This window comes from Myotis myotis, unplaced genomic scaffold, assembly GCF_014108235.1.
Source record: "Myotis myotis isolate mMyoMyo1 unplaced genomic scaffold, mMyoMyo1.p scaffold_m19_p_5, whole genome shotgun sequence".
NCBI classification, from domain to species: Eukaryota; Metazoa; Chordata; class Mammalia; order Chiroptera; family Vespertilionidae; genus Myotis; species Myotis myotis.
In genome coordinates, this window is record NW_023416357.1 from 24,313,914 (window position 1) to 24,334,233 (window position 20,320).

Here is a 20,320-nt window from a genome sequence, read left to right on the forward strand (position 1 = left end):
ACTTCTGATTATATAGCCAAAGGAAGTGAAATCACTATCTCAAAGCAATATCTGTATGCTCATGTGCATTGCATTATTGACAATAATAGCTAAGATATGGAAACAAATTAAATATACATAGATGGATGAATGAATAGAATAATGGTGGATATGTGTATACATAAAATGGAATATTATTTAGTTGCAAAAAAAGAAACAAAAGAAATCCGACATTTGTAATATAGACTTTGAGGGCATTATTCTAAATGAAATAAGTCAGATGGAGAAAGATAAATACTGTTAGATCTCAGTTACATGAGAAATCTAGAACAATCAAACCCATAGAAGCAGAGAGAAGTTGGTAGTTGCCAGGGGTGCTGAGGGGAGATTGGTGAACTTGGTCAAAAGATACAAAGTCCAGTTATAAATTCTGAGGATGTAATTTGTAACATGGTGATCACAGTTAACAATACTGTGTATATATTTGAAAACTGCTAAGAAAGTAGATCTTGAGAACTTGGCTGGAGAACCTGGCTGGAGAACCTAGCGACAGAACCTGGCTAGAGAACCTGGCTATGATGATCAACTGAAGGCTGCCTCCGTGTCATTCCTTCTTCGCTGACTCCGTCCACACCTTTGGGAACCCCTGGACCTGCTGGGGATGGACCCCAACACCTCCTAACTTAACAACAACAAAAATATAAAAGCAGATGTATATTGTTATCCTCAGGCCTACCCTCTTTCCCTTTTTAGTTTATCAGCTTACATTAAATCATTGTCTCTAGATTTATTCTCAGCCTATGAAGCTTAAATTTCTGCTTGCTCTCCTGAGCCCTATCACAAAGTTTCCTATTCCATATACACCCCACAGCCCCAATTGGGCTCCATCTTGAATGGCCATGCCTCAAGGCAGAGGCCTCGAAGTCCTTACAAGGTATCACTAGATCCCAAGATGAAGGAAACCATGCCTCTCCCATTATAAGCACCCTCTCCACACCCTGCTCCTCCACCTTAGAACATATCTTTCTCTGAGATATGTCCGCCTCCACACTTCACACATGCATGGCCTGGCTCTAGCCACACTCCCTGCGGCCTAAATCTCTTCACTTGTACGATCATCTCCACCTCTCAGGATTATGAGGACTGAAGGAGATATATGTGGAGGAGTGAGGTCCTGGCCCATCAGCAGGCTGAAATTAAAAGGGCTCCCATCTGTCCGGCCAACATGGCTCAGTGGTTGAGCATCAACCTATGAACCAAGAGATCACAGTTCAATTCCCAGTCAGGGCACATGCCCGGGTTGTGGGCTCGATCCCCAATGTGGGGCATGCAGGAGGCAGCCAATCAATGATTCTTTCTCATCATTGATGATTCTATCTCTCTCTCCCTCTCCATTCCTCTTTGAAATCAACAAAAATATATTGGGGGGGGGAGGGAGAACTATGAGCAATTTCCTCTCTGTCAACCCCACAAGGTTGGTATTATTACCTGATTTAAAATGAGGAGCCAGAGGTTGAGAGGTTGTGTAACTGCCTAACTTCCAAAGTCAACACACACACAAAAAAAAGTAGATCTTAAAAGTTCTCAACACACACACACGCACACACACACACACACACACACATATAAAATTGTAGCTATACGAAAAATGATGGATGTCTAAAGTAACCTTGTTTTGGTGATCATTTTTCAATATTTACATATATAAAATCATCATGTTGTATACTAGTACCTTAAACTTACACAGTATTATATGTTAATTATATCTCAGTCAAGCTGGCAAAAAAAGAAAGCTCACTTTCAAGTGATAAAAAACTTATCTGCAAATGTGTAATTAGCCCTGCAAAGACTTCTATAGCATTTGCTACGTGCCACATACTGTCCTAAGTGCTTAGCACACATTTATTAGCTCATTTAATCCTCACAGCAATCCCAATTTTACTGCTGAAGGAAATAAGGCTCAGAGAGGTTATTAGCAGAACTAAAAATCAAACCCATATACTCGGCTCCACCATGCCACACTGCCTGTCAGTAAATCAAAGAGTAGAAATTGCAGCACATGGTATACAGGATGCAGTGAACATATTATCAAATTAAGGTTTATTAAAGAAGGTTTGGAGAAATCATGTTATAATGATAATGGCTAATATCGTATACACAAACACATATTGCACTTATTTACTGTCTTCTAAGTACTTGACATGTGCTGAGTTGACCAATTTCAAACTCACAAAAAACCCACGAGGTTGGTGCCATTATTATTACAAATTTACTAACCAGGAAAATAAAGGGTTTAGTAACTTATTCAAGGTTCCATAGCTATTAAGTTATTAAAGCTTCTGTAAGAGTAAACCTTAGTCTTAAAAAAAAATTAAGGGGCACTAGCCAAGCAACCAGGTAAGTGACCAGGAACATGGCCAATGAAGATAACCTGTGCAGGAACATGGAGGCAAAGGGGAGCATAGGACAGGCAGAGAAGAGCAAATGTTCCCCTAGGCCTAGAGGAGGCACTGAAGTGCGCGGTGTGGAGTGGGAAGGATTGGAAAAGCAGACCAAGGAGGGGCCCTATGCCATGCGTAGATTCTTTACTCTGGCAATAGAGGGCTTTAAAGGCTTTTAGACAATGGACTGACATGGCCAAGTTTTCATCTTAGACACTGATGGTTGGGGGAGGGGGGATTTTAAAGGGGCAAAGCTGGAGACCCCAGAAGCTGTCGGAAGACATAAACATTTCTAAAGTGAGAGTGGTGGCAGATAACCAAAATCCAGCTATCAAGTAAAACCAGAAAGATTGCTCTGCTCAGACCATAGTCCCTTCTCTTCCGAATGCTTGCTTGATTATCCGAGGCCACCACCCATCTCAGCCATTTTCTCCTCCCTCCTTCCTAGAACATTAGATAGTCTATCTGAGTAAAGCTGACCTCCCTATCTTTACTGGGTTCTCTTTGGTTCCTGGTTGTTAGGAACCTTGCATTAACTTAGTACTTCTTAGGGCTCCCACTAGAAATTATTATACTTTTTACTAAAAGAGTGTAATATAATTAAAAGTCCGGATAGTACAAAAAGGGCTGACCTTTCCATGGAGTTGGTGATTTCCATTTCTGTTTCTAATTCATGTATAAAGAATCAGAGCATGATATTCTTGCTTTTCCCCAGACTTGTGCTGGGTAGTATGGGTACCTGGATTAAAAAAAAATCCAACCTCAGCATGTAAGGAGTTTGCACTAAAGGGAAAGACATTGTGTTAACTAAGCATTAACACATTATAAAAACAAAGTAAAAATAATACTAAAATGTTTTAAAATTTTTAAACACGATAAAATGGCAGAGGTTGGCATGACTTGCTTTGGGCTGTAAGTAAACAAAAATCATAGTGGCTTAACCATCCAAGGATTTATTTTTTCTGACACAATGAGAAACCAAGGGGTAAGCAGGTCAAAAAAGAAAGAAAGAACCCATGATCCACCTAACTTTGCTTTCCTAAGCATGTGATTCTCACCCTGGAGGTCACAAGCTGGCTTGTCTGCCTTCAGGCATGCCTTTCATTCTTGGCAAGAAGGGGAAAAAGAGAAGGCGCAGGTCCCTTTTTATCTAGAAAGCACTAGTTTCCCCCAGAAGCTAACCCTCTAGACTTTTTTATTCCATCTCATTGCCTAAAACTGCTCTCAAAAGAGTCTGGAGGAGAGAATACATTTACCTGCAGTATATGGTTTGGCCCCATTAAAGTCAGGATTCCACTGGTAAAGAAAAAGGGAAGAATAGATACTGAGTAAGTAATTAGCAGGATCCACCACCATGAGAAAAACATGCCCTTGAGGAATGGGTGGGGAGGTAGGAACCTATGAAGGGCATAGAGAGGTGCATTCTGAGAAGCATCTGAGGATGGGGAGCCACCGAAGCATCAAATGCAGCCTCAAGTCCCAACAAGAGGATGGCATATAGCAATCAGGACATCACTGAGGATGTCTCAATATAAATATATCTATACTGTTAAAGTAAGAACTCAAACAATTTAGTTCATCCTAAAGTGTAGGCACTAAAACAAACAACATTAAAATACCTGATACAAAGGTGTACAGAGAGGTTAGAGCGGGAGTTTATCCAAAGGAGACTGGCAAAAATAACGTTAGGGTCTATCCAGAGACAGCCTGACGCGGCGCCCGTGGGCTACTCTACCTAAGTTCATTACGGGGCCCCTGTGAGAAAATAAAGCAGGCCCTGTTTCCTTTACAATGTCCTGTCCATGCAGTAGTCCTACCCTCTGCAATGACAGAGAATGAGAAAAGGGTCATCCCTCCTTCCATTACACATTCTGTAGCAATGTTCTCTTCCTTCTGCCTCTGGATTATAGAGATCATACTGGCAGCTAGAATTAAAAGGCAGTCAATATACCAGATAGGCTGCTTTTTCAAAGTATATACTCTATTTTAACTACCTCTCATAATTTGTATCCTAAACAACTATTTGTATATTTTTAACATATTCTAAGTGACATTGAGACCCTTATCATTCTTATTTCCCATGAGCATATTGGGAACAAAAATTTGCTTTTGAGTGTTTTAATGTCTCTTTTGGCAGAAAATATGCAATCTTTTAAAAATGAGGATATTTGCAGAGATGTTATATTAATTTTCTTGAAGTTATCACGCATAAAGTGTCCTAAATTCCAAGACACAGAATACTTGCCATATTAACAATTGTTAAAAGTCCAATTTGTCACTTTAAGTATATTTTGCTTCTAGAGATAATAAAATTTCATGTTAAAGATAAAGTTACTTTTTTAGATTTCACTTCAGTACATAGGCTCAAATATATCTCCCAATTTCAAGCCTATTAAATTTTATCAAATGTATTGATTCCTTTAGCCTTGGATGGTAACTAAAATGGAAACTTTTGTCAATTAATTGTTTTAAGGAATGTCTATGACATACACAACCTGTTGGGTTAGGCTCTTAAAGAACATTTCTGCCCAGGATGTTTTTTTAACATATTTTTATTGATTTCAGAGAGGAAGGGATAGGGAGAGAAAGATAGAAACATCAATGATGAGAGAGAATCATCGATCCCCTGCATCCTACATGCCCCCTATGAGGATCAAGCCCGCAACCCGGGCATGTGCCCTTGACTAGAATCGAACCCAGGACCTTTCAGTCTGCAGGCTGATGCTCCATCCACTGCACCAAACCAGCTAGGGCTAGATTTTTTATATATATTATCTTTACAATAGTACATTCAACTGAATTTAGTAGTCCTTCAGGTAAAACTAAATCTGGTTATGAGAAAACAGAACTTTTTGTAAAAAAAAAAAAAAAAAAAAAAAAGGTAAGACTATTAGATTAAAATCTGTGAAAGTGCATTCCAGCTCTGTCCCATCTCAGGGGCCTTTGAGTGTGTCTAGACACCTTACTATGTGAGAAATAGAGAAAAGATAACATAACTGATGATGTTCATTCTTGTCGGGCACTAGTTTCTCCAAGTATTTAGATGACTAAATGGAAGAAGTAGGAAGAACCAAAAGAAAGACATTTCATTATACTGTAGAAAGGAACTTACTACCATTATAAATATCTAACTTTAAAATTAAATAGTAAATTCCTTTTCATTTGAAGGAATCAAACACTTGAAGACCAACCTAACAATTGTTGTTCAATGATCCCCTATAGCAGTGATGGCAAACCTATGACACGCGTGTCAGAGGTGACACGCGAACTCATTTTTTTGGTTGATTTTTCTTTGTTAAATGGCATTTAAATATATAAAATAAATATCAAAAATATAAGTCTTTGTTTTACTATGGTTGCAAAGATCAAAAAATTTCTATATGTGACACGCACCAGAGTTAAGTTAGGGTTTTCAAAATGCTGACACGCCAAGCTCAAAAGGTTCGCCATTACTGCCCTATAGGAAAGCCACCTCCTTATACAGCCTACATGGTGCCATTCACATTTCTGACTATATGAATGACATTCCACTGGCCCAGCTCTTTAAAACAATTTAGAAACATGTATTCGTTGGGTAAAAAGATGAAGGTAATGTGAGTCACTTGAGTGCAGCTGGTGTGATTAAGAAAGAGAGAGAGAGAGATACCACATGATAACCTACCAAACCCTTGGTTTAAAAGAAAAGAGATTAGCCTGATAAAAGTCCAATATTTCAAAATTGTGTAATCACACAAATAGTGAACTTCTTACAGAAAGGGATTTTGGGACAGGGATTCAGTTTTTTGGAAGAAGTCAAGAATCAATCATGCCATTGGATGATGGCATGAAGTCCCCAAAAAATGTGTGTAGTTTTATCACCCATAAGACTGCAACCTTACTGAGCATTCTGACTCTCTCATTCCTTTTATCCCTCACTACTGCTAACAAGAAGAGTTTTCACAGCGTACAATTCAAAACACACTTGCTGAATTTAACTTATGATGTTTTACATCATGCATTGGTTTAATTTTTTACTGATTTTGAGAGAGAGAGAAATCGATTTCTTGTTCCTCTTATTTATGCATTCATTGGTTGATTTTTTTATGTGCCCTGATCAGAGATGAAACCCACAACCTTGGCATATTGGGATGATGCTCTAACCTACAGTGGGGCCTCGACTTACGAGTTTAATTTGTTCCGTGACCGAGCTCATAACTCAAATTACTCGTATGTCAAATCATTAAAGTGAACGAGTGAGACACGTGATGCTGGGCTGATGTTGTGGCATTCACTATGGCGTTCGCTGCGCCAACTAGCAGTGGGGTGTCTGAAACTGCTTGTAACTCGAATTTTAGCTCGCAACTCAAAGCAAAAAATCGGCCGAGAGACGGCTCGTATCTCGAAAAACTCATTAGTTGGAACACTCGTAAGTCAAGGCCCCACTGTACTTAGCTATCCGGTGAGGGCCACCATCCATTGGTTTAAATCATCATACATCTAGCCAGAATTTCAGAGTGTAAACTGTACCATTGGCATGAGAAAGGGACTAGAAACTTGCATTTTACCAGCCACTAGGATACCATTCAGAAAATTACAGCTTCCGTGGCTGAAATGAGTTAATATCCTGCCAAATAGAAAGGAATGTGTTTTCTCTATGTTGCCAGCAGATTAACTTAAATGCTTGTAGCAAAGACCACTGAGCCCATTCAATCAGAATTATATTTTGACCAAAGTTGCAGTTCCATCAAAGGATATTATAAAGAAGAGCACAAGCAAGATTTCTATTAGACATAGAGATATGCATAGAAATGAAAAGATTATGTAAAAGAAAAAAATGTTACAGAACATAAACTTGAGCTGAGTGTTTAAAGATAGATGCGTCAATTTTAACCATGGAATTATCTTCATTGTAGATATATTGACAGATATGCAAAATATTGTTATATTAATTATTGAAGTCAAGTTTGAGTTTCAATATGTACCATAAAGTGGACATGATGAATTCATTTATTTCACAAGTACATATTGCAAATCATGAAGCTTACTGCTTAGTGAGAATGATAAAAATCAATCCCATAAATGCATAAATATGTATACTTAAAAACTGTGAAAAGGTTAAGAGGGTTAAAAAGGGTTAGTAATTGGAGCCAATGAGCTTATAAACAAGGTTTCTCTTCTATACTAAAAGGGTAAGAGAATAGTCTTGTATTTTCAGATTACTATTATATTTTAGCACACAGCACCAGCCATGATTATATTGAGTTTGGGACTGAAATTTGAAGAGTAAATAAGAATTAACCAGGTAAAATCCAGAGCTGGGAGTGGGTGCAGTTGAAGAAACTTCCTGACCAAAGGGGACATATGGAAGATGGTGCTAAACAAAAAGCTTCTTTGAGGCATAATGTTTGAAATGAGAAGTGAATAGAGAATAAAATATATCCATGGAAAGCAGAAGGAAAAGCAAGGGTGAGGTCTTCTGGTAGAAGTTATCTTGGTTTATTGAAAGAATGGCAGGCCAGCCAGTGTAGCTGGAACAGAGCACTGAAAGTTGAATGAGATGTAGCATAGCATCCACTGTGATAAGAAACATAGGAAGATAATTGAGTTTGGATCATAAGCTATGGGTACAATTTTAGACATGTTGAGTTTAAGACATGATAGGAAGGAAGGAAGGAAGGAAGGAAGGAAGGAAGGAAGGAAGGAAGGAAGGAAGGAAGGAAGGAAGGAAGGAAGGAAGGAAGGGAGGGTAACAGAGGCATGGATACATGGAGCAGTCTGACAAATATCAGAGGGGAGGGTGCAGGGACTGCATGAAAGAAGGTAAAGGGATTAGTCAAAGGACATATGTTTATGACCCATAGACACAGACAACAGTGTGGTGATGGCCAGAGGGAAAAAGGGTGCAGGAAATGGGTGAAGGGTGGAATTAGGACATCTGTAATAGTGTCAACCATAAAAAAATTTTTAAGATCTAAAAAAAGATACTTATAAGAAGGCACAATAGGTATATGCAATATTAAAGATTTTTAAAAGTCTGAGGTCAAAATATTAATTTCAAAGTCCTTATCATACAGATAGTAAAGTAAACTCTAGATGTAAAAAAGATACTCTAGGAAGAAGACACAGAAAACTAAAGGGAGCAGAGATGCAACCTTGAGGAATTTCAACACTTAACAGCCAGGTAAAGGGAAATGAACCTGTACAGGAAAGTATAGCCTGGAAGGGGAAACCCACATACCTGAAGTCAAAGGAAGCAAGTATTTCAAGGACACTGGCCAAGAATGTCAGTTACTGCTCAGAAGCAAAGCACATGGAAACAGATTTAGACATAAGGATTTCACTGGTAGTCCTAAAGGGAACCATTTTTGGTGAAGTAAAGAGAGAAAAGACTAGTTTATAGTGGACAAAGGAGTGAATGGAAAGTAATGAAACGTTGCCACTTGGGTAGACAAGTCTTTGGAGCATTTTGGATCTGAAACTAAAATTGGAAAAGGTAGAAGCTAGATGAAAAATGATTCTGAGTCAGGTGGTTTTTTTTGGTTTGGTTTGGTTTGGTTTGGTGCTTTATTTTATCTTTAAAGAGAAGATATTTAAGCATGTTTAGGTGCCGAGAAGCATCAGAATATATGGCTAAAGAAATTAAGGCAAAGTCAATATCAAATCAAATATTGATATTCTTACCAATATCAAATATAAAGTCATTTTCTCAGTTCTTGTTATTAATTGCTTTAGTAATTGCTCATAGTGAGTATATGCAAAATCTAAACAAAACTATATTAGTTATGAATTCCTATTGTTTTCAGAATTGTTATAATTTTTCAAAGTATTCTAACAAAAATAAGTGGAAAATGTTCACATTCAATACATACTACAATTATGCATATATATACATAGTAATTTTTATATATTTCATATATATGATCTTATTTCTTTGATTTGGCTTTATTAACTAATTTCATCATAACATTTCACATTGTATATTAATTTTACATAGATTGATATTTTATTTAAAGTTGCATTAATTTTTACTTTTTCTTTCATTTTCAACAATTAAACATTTGTAGGGGGAAAAAGAAACAGGGGGGAAAGTTCTAAATGTATTTCAGCCAGCAGTCTTAAAAAAATGAATTCATAGATATATTCACTACATCTTCCTAATGGTTTTATGGTTAATACGACTTGGGGGCTAGAGGTGGGGGCGTCAATGGGGGGAGGGGGAGGAGACATCTGTAATACTTTCAACAATAAAGATAATTTTTTTAAATGAAAGAAAAGAAAAATTATTGAGGAAGAAAATCTCATCCAGATGGCTCTCAATATCAATGTCTGAAGAGATAGTATTCCAATTACCTAAACCATCATTTAAAATAAAACAAATGTACTATATGTACATTATTCCTATATGCAATGGTATTATCTAGTGTTAGCATTAATGATTCTTAAATTTTCTCTCTTGTAAGGACACAATACAAGATAAGATTGAAAATATATATGATGCAAATTGTTTTGAAACTTGACTGACAAGATAATGAGTTTGAATTTCAGACTATATCACAGGGGAAAACCTCTGAAATGTTTGACCAGCAAATGAAAGGTGGATGGTAAGGTGTGAGGTTGGTTAGCACCATTAAAGATTAATTCAATGTTCAATCATTCATTTAAGAAATATTTATTGAGTGTCTCCTACAGACCACAAAAGGTTTATAAAGGTGAATCGTGGGTCAAATGCCTGAGATACTGCTATTTAAAATCTTGAAGATCAAGTCTTCTCTATCCAAAAAGGAATGCTATAGGTATTTCGTGTAAACATTTTCTGAGTCTGGAATTTAAAAGAGGTGAAACCAGCAAGGAGTGAATATAGCGTACTTGTAAACTCACACATGGCTATTGCTTGCTTTATGGTGGCCAGATCTAACCAACGTGGAATTCAGTTCATGTATTCTCCCACTAACTGGCCAATGCCAAATGCTAGAGATGCAACTGAATGATGAACCAGGGGCATAATAGTGACTGTCAGGAGCCATGACTTCATGTGCCTTATATTCTAAGAAGTAAAGAATTTGTCTTTGAAAAGATCATTCAAGTAATGATAAACTCATAGAAAGGGATAAATCTCAAGATTCACCAAACCAAAAGGTGATTGAGCAACTTTATGTACTGAGACTACAATGGTGGTGTCTGGCCTCAAAGTCAGAGTAATCCCCAGATGGTTTAGTGTTTGGTACCAGAAAGTACAGAGAATTTACCTTTTCCAGGTTTAAAAATATGCCTGAAATGTAATGGAAACAAATCTAAATTTGAAAGAGTACAGTTGGGCTTAGATTAGAGATGGAATCTAAATATTTTTTAAACTCTATGGAAATATGCAGTTGTGGAAAAACTTAACCAGGACCCTGAAATAAGCCTGGAACATTCACTTGGTGGGATATACCCTTCCAAGTCTGAACCAAGGCACACATACAAAGAGTGATAAAGATAAATTAGCATTATATGCCACATGAAAATTTTCATGGCTTCAAAGTATTTTGTGAATATTTCTGAAGGATTGAACTGCTTGTCACAGTGTTGACATGAAGTCATTCAAATGTTCTTCGATAATAATGAATGCTGGCAAAACTTAAGCACAGAACAATGAACTGACAGCACTAATACTTTTCCATACACTTCCTGTTAATCATTATCCACAAGTTATGTATTTTTTAATAACTCACCAGTCCAAAAAGAAAATGCTAGCACACCCACAGATACTGATGATTAATGATAAGCTCAGATATGTGTAAGGCTAGAGAACAAATGATTAACCACTTCATCATTGCCCCACTGGTTTCAAGAACCATGTCATTGTGCAGGATTCTCTGAAAACAAACATATCAATTGGTTTCAGGCAAGCTGTGGTCCTGATTATTTATTTTTTAAAAGGTATCAGCTTTAACAAGTGACCTCAGGGGACTCAGTTACTGTGAGCTATAGCCTAATTCCCAGAGCAACCAGAATCAGAGAAATGTCTAAACTTTGGGTAATCTCCAGGAATAAGAGTTGATTCTAAAGTCCATACAAAGTACCTGAGTTCAGACAATGATTCTTGTTTCTAATCTAAGTAATGCAGGCATGACAGCCTCTGATGTCGATGTGTAAGCAAAAGAGAAAGTGGAGCTTTTTTGTATGTACTGAGGTCTCAAGGGGGAAATAGGTTTTATGTTATGGAATTTTAATATTTCAATAACGCTCTATGAGAAGTTACCATTCTTCCATATGCAACATGCATCTATCTTTGAAATAATGGCATATAGTCATGATGCCTTCACACACACAATGTTTTTGTGCTATATGCTGTGTATTTTGTTTTCAGCTGATTTCCCTTTCTTAGCTTTTTGCATTGAGGATTGAGACAAATTTTAAAAATAATTGCTACAGGCACAACCCCTAGCCATTTTCATCACAGTTATTTAAACTTTACCAAAAAGCATATAGTTAATCATATTCCTTGACTAAGACTCTAATCTAGTCTTTAAAAACACTCTACATTTTAAAGTGACTAGTTACTTAAACCAAGTTCTTAATATTTTTGGTTAACATATGGCTAGATATTTATTAAAAATTTCCCCAAAATATATAACAGTTACACAATTTTTTCTATTTCTTCTAAGGTTCTTTCTGTCCAAAAAGCCAGAGTTCACACAACTCTTGGCTGTTTTTAAAGTTTAAAACTCCTTATCTTACAAATATTTAATCCTAAAGTCTGTCATCCTCCGATGTTAGAGGATTTTATAGAACTTTACTCAAAATAATTGTGAAATTCTTGGGATTAACAGTAATTGCTTCAGACAATGGGCAGAGTTAAGAGGTATAAGAAATACTTTTATTTATGTTTTTATTTCTGTATGTACTCCCCCCTGGGAGCTCTGGCAGAAGAATGGTGTCACAGAAATAAAATGTATAAATAATAAGTTGTTTCCTGTTTACAGAAAAAAAAGGAAAAGGAAAGAACTTGTGAAAACCCACAAAATTCCCTGAGAAGGTGACTCACTGATGGCATTAAGTATTCACAACAAGACTAAAAGAAGAGCTCCTATCAGTGTTCTTGTGACCAAAGAACCACATCAGTAACTCACAGCTTCTCCAGAGAAGACTATGGAATTTTCCACAGCCCAAGTTTGTTAGACAAAGTGTGTGCCTCACCCAGCAAACACCTGCAGATAACCACAGGCCCTGTCTCCTAAATGCCTTACTGCCCGCCTCACCCTCCCACTCCTTAGTCACACATTTTTTTTGAAAAAAAAAGGCAATCTGATTACAAGAATGACTTCGAAATAGTAATTTGAACTTCAACAATTCATTTCTTGGAATAAGCCATGCAAGGACCAGGAAATATTTATTTTCACTGAATCAGGAATGTCAGGGCTTTATGAATATAGGTACCCAGACGGTGTAAGGAAACTCTCATTGGTCCATAGATGAGTGTGAAAAAATATTTCCTGTAAGAGAATTGTGGTTGTTTAACTGAAAAAAGGAAATGTTAAGAATTTGTCAAGTTTAAGTATAGAAATCATTTTAATTTCTGGGAGAGCAAAGGGGCATTGTTAAAAAACACTAATGCCTAAAACTCAGTCCCAAAAATATACAGTAAGTCTATGATGGTCATGGGTGCCAAGGCAACTGTTTTTTCTAAAAAAAAAAAAAAAAAAAAAAAAGATTTGCAATTGATTTTTTTGAGAGAGAGAGAAACATCGATGTGAAAGGGAAACATCCATCAGCAGCCTCATGACACATCCTCTACCAGATCTGTGGTAGGCAGTTGGACACACATGAACAGAGCAAGGACAAAGGCCAGGTACAGAAGGTCACCAGGGTGGAAAGCCCTGGGTGCCTAGCAAAGGACAATGGCACAGTAGGACCTTGCCCCAGGTGACCTTTCCTCCCCTAACATGCTTCTGGTCACGCAGTTTGGACCTCCTGACCTTTCCTTCCTAGAGATAATATCTAGGCCTTAGTTGTCTTTCAGTTCCAAGCCCAGAAAAGCAGCAAAACCAGACAATGGACTTCAGGGTCATTTGGATTAGATAATGACCCCCTGCCCTGGCACCAACCAATCAATCAGTGGAGACCTAGACCCTGAAAGGACACACCTGGAAAACTGCTAAATATTCTATTGAGATCTTCCCCTGGAACTTCACCTAAAATCTCAACTCTTAGGACAGAGGACCCAGCACTCTCCCTTCTGGGAGATGCCCACGCCTTTCCCTTTCCTTACCCTTACCCTTCCCCCTCCACCTGCCTCTCCCGCCAGGTGCATTACCTTTACCTTCCTTACTCCCAAGCTCCTAGGGCCAGCCCATCCTTTGCCTCTATAACTTGTTTCCTAAGCCGATTTCTTCTAGGAATTACTTCTTCCACCTCTGTGATTTTATAAATAAATGTTCTCTTACAGTTTGAGTCTTGGCTCTGAATACTTTCCTAGCCAGAGCTCAAGTACCAAGGTTGCTGAATCCAGGTCTGATCTGATCCCACAGGTATAATACCTGGTGCCATTCTCGCTACCCACAATAGATCAAACCTGCAACCAGGGCATGTGCCCTGACCAGGAATCAAACCAGCAACGCTTTGGTGCATGGGATGATACCCAACCAACTGAGCCACACCGGCCAGGGTGAAGTATCTGTGTTTTTACTAGTAAAAGTTCTCTAGATATTTCCAATGTGTAACTGGAGTTGAGAACCAATGTAGAGAACATATACGTAGTTGAAACAAGCTGAGATTTATAGGGACTTAAAGAGGACATTTTGGGATAATTTCTCTCAATTCAGGGCATCTCTCAAAATCAAGATCTTCTGAAGAGCTCCTCTGAGCTCTCTGCATGACTAAGCTCAAACTTGGGCTTTATTGGGGCTGCAAGGTCAAGTTTTAGCAACAATCTTATTAAGCCACTTTAGAGAGAATCCTCCCATCCTGGATATCTGATTGCCCTTGATATCTGATCAAATTCCTCACCCCTGCCATTTCACACTTGCTATCTGATCGCCCTGGCCTGCCTTCAGCAAGAATTCGGTTAGGTCACACACACATCTTAACTAAAAATTTTCTCATATTCTTGTATTTGGAGTTGAGCTCCATTTCTCTTTCCCCTGTTGCAATAATCTTGACATCTACAGCGATAGTGGGATAGGTGTCAAGAAGTTAACAAGTGTCAGAATGTTTTTTTCATTAGCACATGACCTTCTGAGGAGATGATATTGGTAGCCTTCCTTCTCCAACAGCCAAACTGGGAACCACTGCAGTAGACCACCCAAGTGAGTGGGTTCTAAAATGCACTCCTACTTCAGTATTATAAACTCCAGCTTACCATCGCAGTCCCAAAGGAAGAATGCAGTAGAAAGCTGTATATATAAAGGCAAGATAAGCAGTAAATATTGTAGGGATACAATCCCTTTGGGACAACAGAAATGCAGAACTGTAAAAATGTACAATAGGTTTGATTGATGGTTTTGTTAGCAACAAGGTATGTATTAAAGAGAGAGAGAAAGAAAAGAGGCAACAAAATAACAAAAAGAAATATAAGACAGCACTTTTAAGAAAATATGATTTGAGAAAGGAAAGGAAATGTCTCTGTGCAGAGGAGGCTCAGGGATGGATGGATGAACCAGGACCTGCCGGCACTAACTGCCTTAATGGAAGTAGATCGCCTTAATGTAACTATGGTCATGATTGGCCTTAGAATTTAAGATGCAACCACGCTGTCCCTGGTAAATAATTCACCTCTGCAGCAGTCATTAGCTGGAGTTTCACTTCCCATGTGATACACACTTATAATACTACATGGATATCACTTTGTAATGTTTTCATACAATGTCCTATAAAAATAACATTAGAACACTTAATTATTTTAAAATTTCCAAGACTCAAACAGAGAAGGTGACTTTCTATCCTCATGAAATTAATGTGCCTGAGAACTGGGGACTTCACCAGATAACCTTGCAAGGTCTCTTCCATTTCTAAACCTGTCTTTATTTAGTTCATAAGCAAGTTTATGGGGAATCTATTTTTAAACTTATTTTATAGGTTAGAAAATAGAAGAAGTAATGGTAAATGGACTTCCCAAGGTGTTAGAGAGGATATCTACCTGAGTTAAAGTTATAATTTATGGTCTCTTAATTGCCCAACTAATTACCGAGCCTGCTGTTAAAAGCACTAAGTTATATTTTATGAATATAAAGTTTTATGTACATTTTGTCTGATATTAGAATTGCATCAAATAGAAAGCCTGCTCTACATTTTATGATTATTTAGAATTGAATATTGCATCAATCACATGTGGTTTTGAGAAATATGCTGCCCACAATATGTAAGATGACTGGTACTGGACTGATGGACATGGTTGTGAATTCTTTAACGTTCGATCTTTCTGTGCCTTTGAAATTCTCATTAGGATGCATTAAGAATCCAGAATGTACTTTCATCAAGGTAAATAACCAAGAGCTTGGAACACTAAGACACATGGTTATTACATTTACTAGAGGCCCGATGCATGAAATTCATGCAAGAGTAGGCCTTCCTCCCCTGGCTGCTGGCACTGGCTTCCCTCTAAGCACCTGGGACCTGGGCTTCCCTTGCAGCCCTGACTTCGTCCAGAAGGTCATCCAGAAGGACATCCAGACTAATTAGCATATTATGCTTTTATTATTATAGACTAGAAGCCTGATGCACAAAATCATGCAAGGGGCTCTGCCCTGACAGCCCTGGCTTCATCCAGAAGGACGTCCGGAAGGTCGTATGGCTGTCCAGTCTAATTAGCATATTACACTTTCATTATTATAGATTACGTAGAAAACAGTGGGCAGAGCTACATTTTATTAAACAGGTGTTGCATTAATTTGAAGTTTTAAGAGCACACTTAAACATACATCTGTTCAAGAAGTGCTTCCTCTGTGCCATGCACCAGAAGGGAACGTGCAGGAATGCAAGGGGAGCTCAGAAGTGACCCCATATGACTTGTGTTCAGCAAGGATCACTCTGTTTGCTAGTTTGTGAATAGGTTTGGGGAAATTTTATAAGCTGAAATTTTTCCCACTGAAATTCATGTTAAAGTCCTAAACCCCTGAAGGGAAGCAGAATGTGCCATCCTAAAATATGCCCCTTTGGCATATTGATTATTTTGAGAAAAACATTGTTGTGAGAGAGAAACATAGATCAGTTGCCTCCCATACGTGCCCCAACAGTGGACTGAACCCACAACCTAGGTATGCGTCCTGACCAGGAATCCAAACCTGAAACCTTTTGGTGTACGGGACAACGCTCCAACACTGGCCACCTGGCCAGGGCTTGAGCTGATTATTTTCAAGAAACAGCACACACAGGCAAAGTGAAAACCCAATAAAAGTGACCCTTTTGTAAGATAAATTTACATTTATTAGGGAAATCTCCATTTATTTCAGAGGGCCTCCCTCTCCATACTAGGAAGAGCAGGATGACTCATAAATATTCTTATCAATGAAGACAGTGACTTAACCTTGATAATAAGATACCCTTGTTCCTTATTTATTGTTCTTTTCAGCCAAGAACCTAAAAATAAAGAGAAAATTGCCCTGACCAGTTTGGCTCAATGGATAGAGTGTGGGCCTGCAGACTGAAGGGTCCCGGGTTCGATTCCAGTCAAGGGCATGTACCTTGGTTGCGGGCACATCCCCAGTAGGGGGTGTACAGGAGGCAGCTGATTGATGTTTCTCTCTCATCGATGTTTCTAACTCTATCCCTCTCCCTTCCTCTCTGTAAAAATCAATAAAATATATTTTTAAAAAATAAATAAATAAAGAGAAAATGATGTTTTCTCCCTTATACCCCCTAACTCAGAATATGATTGTCTTTGGAGACAGGATCATCAAAGAGGCAATTAATGCCCTGACCAGAGTGCTCAGTTGGTTGGAGAATCGTCCTGTATACAGAAAGGTTGTGGTTAAAATTCCTGGTCAGGGCACATGCCTGGGTGACAGGTTCGAGCCCCAATTAGGCACATATGGAAGGAAACCAATCAATATTCTCTCACACGTTTCTCTCTTTCTCTCTCTCTCTCTCTCTCTCTCTCTCTCTCTCTCTCTCTCTCTCTCCCTCCCTCCCTCCCTCTCTCCCTCCCTCTCTCTCTCTTCCCCCCTTCCCTTCTCTCTAAAAATCACTAAGCATGTCCTCCGGTAAGAATTAAAAGAAAAACAAAAAGAGGTAATTAAGATTAAAAGAGGTTATATGGGTGGTTCCCAGTCCACTGACTAGTGTCTTTATAAGAAGAGATTAGGCCACAGACACAAAGGAAAGACCATGTAAAGACACAGGGAGAAGGAAGACTGGACGTTTACAAGCCAAAGAGAGAGGCCTCAGAAGAAACCAACGCTGCTGACACCTAGCCTCCATAACTGTGAAAAAAAAAATATGTTTATTTTTTAAACCACCCAGTTTGTTATAACTTGTTATGACAGCCCTAAACTAATTCCAGGAGAAGGCCAAAACAAAGTAATACTCTCCAAGAACCATTTTAATGATGCTAAGACTAAGAGGGTGACTTGGATTCCACCATTTTCTTTGGTTAAAATTCTCTAAATAAAACTGATTTTACTGACATGCTACACACTGTATAATTGTGCAAAAGAATAGCACAGGACTTTAGCACAAGTATTTTCTTGCTTTTGATGTGTTTTGTTCATGGGATTAAATTTTTCTGTATAAATAAACATTGCATAAATGTTATGAGTAAAATTTTAAAATTGGGGGGGGGGAAGAGATTGGGGGTTAGTGGGGGGATGAGGACACATTTGTAATACCTTAACCAATAAATAAATTAAAGATAAAAAAATAACTGAAAAATTTTTTTTTAAATTAGAAGACAGTGGAAACAAGAAGTCCTGGGCAGGGCAGAGGACTGCAAGAAGTTTCAAAGAAAATTCTAGAAAAGTAATTTCTGAGTAGACCTTTAAAGTACCCTGCTCCAAACACTGCCTGCACAGTTGTAGCTGGCAGGGTTAGGTTAGCATTACTCTGGTCTTGCTAATTCTGAATGTGCCCCTACAAGGAGGGTCCTGCAGTTTATTAATTTACGAGGTCAATGGAATACTGCAAGGAACAATGGTTCCAGCAGCTGACATGGCTCACAATTTTCTCTCTCACCTTGATTTTGGCTTAGCTTTTACTCATGATCTTCTGAATCAGGAATTTAAAAAATTAGGGTTAGGAGGGGCAGGATTGTGAAAGTTAGCCCCGGAATGACTCTTCTCTTTGAAGAACCAAGACCTCAAAACTTGCGTCTTCTTTCTCGTTATCCGCATTCCACCCAAATCAGCTAAGTAACAAAGAAGAAAGAGGGGTTAGGAAAGAAGATGTCTCCCACACAGCTGGTTATAGATTGATAAGTAAACCCAATTTTTCTCACATGGCAGAATGTGACCACAGGGGATCTTCCTAGTAAAACATTAACAAACTCTGTCCTTATTGAAACAAGGCAATGGATAACAAGGGAGGACTCTAGCTCTAATCCGAAGCCATAAAACAAAGTGTCTGAGGCATGATAATTCAACAGGAAGGAGATTACTGACCCTTCCTAGACTGGCAGCTCTTTCAATTAAGATGGCTCCTAAGAGAAAAGGTGAGGTTACTCAGGTCAGGCAGCAGGCTGTCTCATTAAAGCAGTTGAATATTAGTCCACTGAGTTTCTAAGGAAAACAAAGCAAGTATAAATAAGAAAGTAGAGAATTCTCTGAGTAGCACCGTGGAATATCACAAAATCAGATGGGTTTCTGTGTAAGGCTGAGCTCTCCCACTCTTCAATCGTCCAAGTATGGAAAATTAACGTTTTTGAGCCTCTGTTCCTTCTTATATAAATGCAATGATACTATTCATCTCCCAGGGAAATTGTGAAGGTAAAATAACATGTAAAAAGTTTAGTTTAATGCCTTGCATATAGAGGACACAGTACATAGTACATTTTTATTTCTTCCTTTCTGCCTTTACCAAGAATCTATTTATACTATGGCTTGCTATGAAGTAATATTTATTGAAGAATATGAAAACCAGGCGCACTTAAGTTTGTCGAAGTGTTCTCCAAACTCTGTCTTAGCAGACCAGAGTGACCTGCCTACGATTTTTAATACACTTTCTCCTTCCTACTTCACCTTCATCACTGTTCCTGTCCTTCCTATTTGCTAGGTAGTTTTCTAGCAATCTGGGCCATTCCAGTGGTTGGGTGAGAAAGTATGGAAGAAGAAAGAAATCTTAACGGCAATATTTGAAGCATTGATATTAATTTCGTAAGAACTAGGTCTAATAGTCAACTGAACATCAAAATGAAATATAAACTGGATGAAAATTATTTGTATTTTATATAGTTTTCTTCTATTTCAAATAGAAGTAGCTCTCCTGAAAAATTCTAATGCAGGGTTTTATGTGGAAGTTTCCAGCCCCCAGTACTGGGCCTTATGGATTGTAGGTATGCAGAAATTATTTCAAATGAAGATCAGGAGTAATAAAGTTAACTAAAAGCATAGATACACTCCCAAATTTCAGGGAACCTATATTTTGATTTAGAAAAAGCGCCCAACATAATGGCATGTTGAAATTGCCATTTCCAAAAGAAAAATAAAAAAAATGGCTTGGTAAAAAAATAAACCCTAGAAAGAATATAAATTCCACTTAGCTTTGGGAATTATAGGAGATAAATTAAATCTTACCACTGGATTAGGAACAAGAAAGACAAGACTATGAGTATAAAGAATAAAGTAATAGAGCCCAGTTGGCATGGCTTGGTGGTTGGACATCGACCTATGAACTGATTTGATTCCTGGTTAGGGCACATGCTCAGATTGTGGGCTTGATCCCCAGTGTGGGGTATGCAGGAGGTAGCCGATCAATGATTCTCTCTCATCACTGATGTTTCTATCTCTGAAATT